Consider the following 6,688-nt stretch of genomic DNA (forward strand, 5'->3'; position numbering starts at 1 on the left):
TAGTTCTACCTGAAGACCCAGCTATACCACTCCTGGGCATATACCAAAAGATACCCCACCATGCCACAAGGGCATGTGCTCCACTATGTTCATAGAAGCCTCATTTGTGATAGCCATAAGCTGGAAACAACCCAGATGTCCCACAATGGAAGAATGGATACCAAAAAATGTAGTTCATTTACACAATAGAATACTATTCAGCTATTAAAAAAGAGGACAACATAATTTTTGCAGAAAAGTGGATGGATCTAGAAAATATAATCATGAGTACAGTATCTCAGACCCAAAAGGAAATGCAATGTATGTGCTCACTAAGAAGTGGTTATTAGCCAAAAAAGTATAGAATGCCTAGGATACAATCCACAGAACTGAAGAAAGTCAACAAGCCGAAGGATCCAAGTAAGAATGCTTCAATTCCACTTGGGAGGGAGGAGAAAGGAGAGGGTAGGGAGAGGGAGGGAACTGAGTGGGACAGGGGAGGGGTAGGAGCAGAGGAAAATGGGAACATGATCAGGTATGGGATGGGGGGAGGACCATGATTGAAGCCCCGAGAGCCAACAGAATGAATGGAAATATAAGATCTTAGAAGGTGGGAGGTGGTGGACCCTCTAGAATGTACCAGAGACCTGGGAGGTGAGAGAATCTCAAGACTCAAAGGGAGGGACCTTAGATGAAATGCCCAACTGTGGGGAGAGGGAATTCGTAGAGTCCACCTCCTGTAGAAAGACAGGGCATCAACTGGAGGGATGGGGTTGCCATCTCAGAGTAAAAAACTCTGACCCCAAATTGTTCCTGTCTAAAAAAACTGCAGGGACAAAAATAGAGAAGAGACTGAGGGAAGGCAGCCCAGTGACTTGCCCAAATGGGGACCCATCTCAAGGGGAGGCTCCAAGGTTTGACTATTACTGAAGCTATGATTTACTTACAGATAGGCACCTAGCATGGCTGCCCTCCAAGAACCCCAACAAGCAGCTGACTGAGATAGAAGCAGATACTTACACCAACCAATGGTCTGAAGTCAGGGACCCTGGTGGTTAAATTAGGGAAAGGCAGGAAGAAGTGGAGGAGAAGGGTGACCACACAGGAAGACCAGCAGTCCCAACCAATCTGGACCCACAATATCTTTCAGACACTGAGCTACCAACCAGGCAACATACACTACCCGGTCTAAGGCCCCTGACACATATATAACAGAGGACTGCCTCGTCTGGCCTCAATGAGAGAAGATGCGCCTAACTTATGAGAGACTTGAGGCCCCAGGGAATGGGGAGGCCTGGAGGGGTGTGAGTATGTGGGAACATCCTCTTGGAGATGGGGGAGGAGGAATGGGTTGAGGAACCATCAGAGGATGGACCAGGAGAGGGATAACAACTAGACTGTAAAAAAATTAACAACAACAACACCTTCAACAAAGTGCCTGGATACAAAATTAACTAAAAATTCAGTAGCCCTCCTATATACAAATGATAGATGGGCTAGCAAGAAATTAAGGAAATAACACCCTTCACAATAACTACAAATAATATGAAATATCTTGGTGTAACTGTAACCAAGCAAGTGAAGACCATGTATGACAAGAACTTCAAGTCTCTGACAACGAAATTGAAGATGTCAGAAGAGCATCTCCCACACTCATGGATCTGTAGGATTAACATAGTAAAAACGGACGTCTTACCAAAAGCAGTTTACAGATTCAATACATTTTCCATCAAAATTCCAGCACAATTATTTACAGACCATAAAAGAATAATACTCAACTTCATATGAAAAAACAGAAGACCCAGGATAGCTAAAACAGTCCTGTACAATAAGAGAACTTTTGGGTGCATCACTGTCCTGATTTCAAGCGGTACCACAGAGCAATAGTAATAATAACTGCATGATATTGGTATAAAAACAGACAAGTTGATAAACAGAATAGAATAAAGGACTCAGACGTAAATCCAAACACCTATGGGCACTTGATTTTTCACAAAGAAGCCAAAAATTGTACAATGGAGAAAAGGAAGCATCTTTGACAAATGGTGCTGGGCTAATTGGATGTTGCATACAGAAGAATGCAAATAGATCCATATTTATCACCATAAAACCCAAATCTAAGTGGATCAAAAATCCTTGGAGGATCTCTGGGTCCATTCCAAGGCATACTGCTTTTCATTTCCGTAGGAAGGATGGTCTTCACATTGCAGGGACCTTGGAATGTTCAGCTAGTGGTCTGCAGAGTAAGCTCGCAGTTAGTGGGAAGCTCATGGTTCGTGTTAACACAGTGTTGGAGTTTCCCAAGCCCATCCTCCTCCAGGTATCAATGAGATTCTATTTGCTCCTCACCTACGCAAGATATCCACCTGCAGAATGAAGAGTGAACGGTGTTAGTGACTTTTCTGCTATTAAGCACAGAGCCCAAAGACATGCATCTGCCCATTTACCTGAACGTCTGGAATTGCCTAAGTCCACATCCCAGCTCCACTGATGCCCACTGTGGGCAATCCTACCACAGAGGTCTAATGACTTCATGCTCTGAAGGGTGACTGGGAGAGTTGTATAAGTAGTACTATACTACTGCGTGTGGGGACACAGTCAGTGTTGTGTATGGAAAATTGTGAGTTTTAAAGGATATATCCAATAAAAAAAAAATCCTACATCACAAGAAGACCTAGAGAGTCAACTAACCTGGGCCCATTGAGACTCACAGAGACTGAATCACCAACCAGAGAGCTTGAACGAGCTGGACCTGGCTCCCCTCCATTTGGGGCAGATATGTAGCTTGGACTTCATGTGGGTGCCCTAACAATTGGAACAGGGGCTGTCTCTGACTTTGTTGCCTGCCATTGGATCCCTTCTCCTACCTATACTGCCTGGTTGTGCCTCAGTGGGAGAGGATGTATTTAGTCCTGCTGGGACTGGATGTCCCGTGGTTCATAAGGGGTAATGTGGGGAAAAGATTTGTAAGGGCAGGTCTGTGGGTAGAGTAGAAAAGAGGGCCACGAGTGGGTTGTAATGTGAATAAAAAAATAAATCATGAAAAGATATACATCCTTTCATTGAGACTGTCTGGAAGAATGATATCAGAACAAGTGTCCTGGAATGACACCTCTGCTCTGCAGACATTTAGATATTGGTAAGTTCCACTTATTCTAGACTTCAATTGCCCCTTAATTAAGCAACACCTTTTCTCCTATCCAGAGCTCTCCTGTGCCTGTGACATCATAGCACACTTAAAAATCACCAATGAAGATGGTGAAATCTCTTCTCATTTTGTAGGCTGCCATTTTGTGCTGTTGACATGGCCTCTGCCTTTTCATTCTCATCAGGTCCCTTTCACGGAAGGTTGTTCTTAGTGCCTCAGTCACGGGTGCTGTGTTCAGGAAGTTTTCTCCTGTGCCAGTTCACTCAGGGCTGTTCCACACTTTCTCTTCTATCAGATTTACTGTATCAAGCCTATAGCTAAACATTGGTGGGGTCCCAAGGCAAGAAAGCAATAGAATGCCCATATACCATATGCCTAAATGTTTACAAGTCATACATCAAGCTAATGTACTACTATATTTCTTAACCAATAAAACATGCTGGGGAAATTAAATTCAATGAAGGTTTTTGTTGGGAAAATATCAAGACACAGATAAATTTGTTACTGCAAATGTCTGGGTATTTTGAGGCTAGGCTTAAAATCCTTAAGTGAGAAATAAGTTGAAAGACATAGATGATAATTCAGAATGTATTTATATCATGAAAAGTATTTTTATCTTCTTTTGAGCAAAGTAATTAATTGTGTTATTAGAAGCAACATTCCTTCATGATTTGTGTTTTAAAGGGTTAGAAACAAGTGCAAATCTGCAGAAAGTGTCCAAAAATCTGAGTTTTCATCAAGGAGTAGACAATGTGGTAAACATGGGGAATTTTTAGAATATTATCTTTACAGTATTATTTGTGAAGTGATATACAAAACTAGCAGAGAAAAGGAAAATTATGAGCATATAGTTTAAGTAATGATAAATTTTTTTTTAGTTTTTTTTATTTAAGTTTAAAATATTTTTGCTTTAAGAGCAATTGGCTTCAGACTCAGGAATTCCTTTTCCGGATCTGAATGTTTATTGATTTACTTGTAGTGATGTTTTAAATGACATCATGTTCTTCTAGGGGACAGGATCTCATGGATCCCAACCTGGCCTCAAAGTGTGCACGCACCTAACGATGATGTTGCTTCCTCTGAGTACTGGGGTTACAGGCATATTCATGTTCTCCTTAGAACTGCTGGGCCTTGGGCCCACAAGGTAAGACCTCTGTTGACAAAGTTACACCCCAGCTTTAAGATCACCTGATGATCTTTGTTGCCAGGTGCAGCTCTTGCAATGATTGGCCACATCCTTCCAGAAACATACATTGGAAAAGCAAGAAGATGACATTACTCCCCACCCTCCGAGGATGGGCAATAAATAGATCCCGCCCCCTTGGTGGAAGAGCAATGGGATGGACCCTGACCCCTAGATTTGGGCAATGGGATTCACCCCATCACCACCACCATGGGCAGGAGGATGGGAATCATGATGCATGAGGCAAGGCTGAATGCTGTGTTCATACTTTCCGTGCAGATGGCTTTACACTCTGATTTGTTTTTCTCTGTTGTTAGAAATCATGCTTCCCTCCAGTGTTCTTGACTATGTGGCACAAATCTTTTCAACATTAGAGTGTGACCAAGCTTGCGTCTGAGAGTGGAAGGCCAGTGACATATAAAAGCATTTCCTTGAGGTCTCTATGTCGAGGTCACAAAGAACAAGTGTTGAGGTTAAAGCTGAACTGTGGGAGGGATGAGAAGACTCAGTGAGTATTGCCCACGTAAGCATAAAGACTGAAGCCTCTGTTTCTAGAATCCATGTCAGGCTGGTGTCAGTACTGCACATCTGTAATCCCAGTATTCCTATGAGATGGGAGGCAGAGACAGGAAAATTCCAGAAAGTTTGTGGGCCAGTCAACCCAAATACAGGGAGGCAAAGACTGTCTCAAATAATGTAGAAAGCAAAGATGGACACCTGAGGTTGTCTGACCTTCATGTACAGACCATGGTACATATGCACTCACACAGAATCCATCAGTGCACTCAGTCCCAAACAGCAGAGGCATTTAGGTAGTGTGTGTGTGTGTGTGTGTGTGTGCATGTGTGCGTGTGAGTGTGTAACTTAGGGTGCACAGTGCTATCAGATGGCTATTTTCTGAGCCATATGCTGAGAAAAATTACTCTAGGGCAATATCCACCAACCCCTTTGATTGTACACGTATCTGAAAAAAATACTGCTCTAACCTATAGTAATTGTTTGTAAGAAGGCATAACATTGTACTGCTATGTTGTATACATTTTTAAAGCAGGTAAAAAAGGAAACCTTTCAAATGTCAAAACTGAAGAGTAGGCATCGCTAAATGGTAGAGTGCTTGTCTAGTTTTTGCAAAGCCGTGGGTTCAAGTCCCAGAGCAAAAAGAAAGAACAGAAGCAAACCAAAGATAGACTAAACAGTATTTTAACATAGACTTGAAATTTTATGTATCCATTAATATAAAAATATTTTTCTCCCATAAAAATACCCTTAATAAATAGTAAGAACTGTTGAAATTACCAACTCATATTTTCATGAAAGCAATGTAAATCAAAATTGCTTCATGCTCTTTTTCCAAACCAGGGTGTGATAGTGATCTAAACACTAGCATCCAGGTTCAAATTCTAAAGGCTTGTTTTCAGTGCTGACATCTCCAGTGAAGCTCCAACAGGTCTTTGTTCTGTGGGTACCATGAGGCTCACACAGAACATCCAATAACAATTATATCAGGCCAGCAAGTGGATAACTATGACATGTAAAAAATGCTCAACTGGGTTAGGAAGATGGCTCAGTCAGGACAGTGCTTGTTCCGCAAACACCTAAGTTCAGATCCCCAGCACTGGGTGTTGGGAAGGCTGAGGGATCCCCAGGGCTTTCTGGCCAGGTAGCCTCGCTAAATTGGTGAACTGCAAATTCAGTGAGAGACCCTGCCAAAAACATAAGGTGGAGAGTTATTGAGAAGGATATCTAACATAGATCTCTGCCCACTTTACAAATTACAGTGTACCCAGAAGCATGCTCACTCTTGTGCATGTACATGTAGGTGCGTGTACACACACATACACAACATACACACACACATTCACACAGACACACATATACACACACATACACACACACAAACACATACATACACATACACACAATCTTCTATACTTTAATACTCCCACCTTTTTGATGTCACAGTTTATGTTTCTTTCCTATGAAATTATTATGATTTTAAGTATTTTTGTTAACATTAGGGTATTCTGAATTTGGTTTTGAATTCTGAATTTATTTTTTCTGTTAATGAGTTTTATACTTTAATATTTCTCTATTACTAGTAAGCATTTTTAACTTTGCAATGTCATCATCCCTAAGAACATTTCAAAGCAAGACAAAGATTAACATAAAGAATGGGTTTCAGACTATACTTATAGTTTTGAGCCTCAGTCACAAATTATGCAGAAGTTTGCTGAAATTTCACTTTTAAATATTCCTTAATAGCAATGAATTCTTGAAAACTAGTGGATAACCATGTTTTTATTTTCATAAAGAACATTATCTCGCCAGGCGTGGGGGCTCATGCCTTTAATCCCAGCACTTGGGAGGCAGAGGCAGGC

The sequence above is a fragment of the Mus pahari genome, chromosome 15, assembly GCF_900095145.1.
Source record: "Mus pahari chromosome 15, PAHARI_EIJ_v1.1, whole genome shotgun sequence".
NCBI classification, from domain to species: Eukaryota; Metazoa; Chordata; class Mammalia; order Rodentia; family Muridae; genus Mus; species Mus pahari.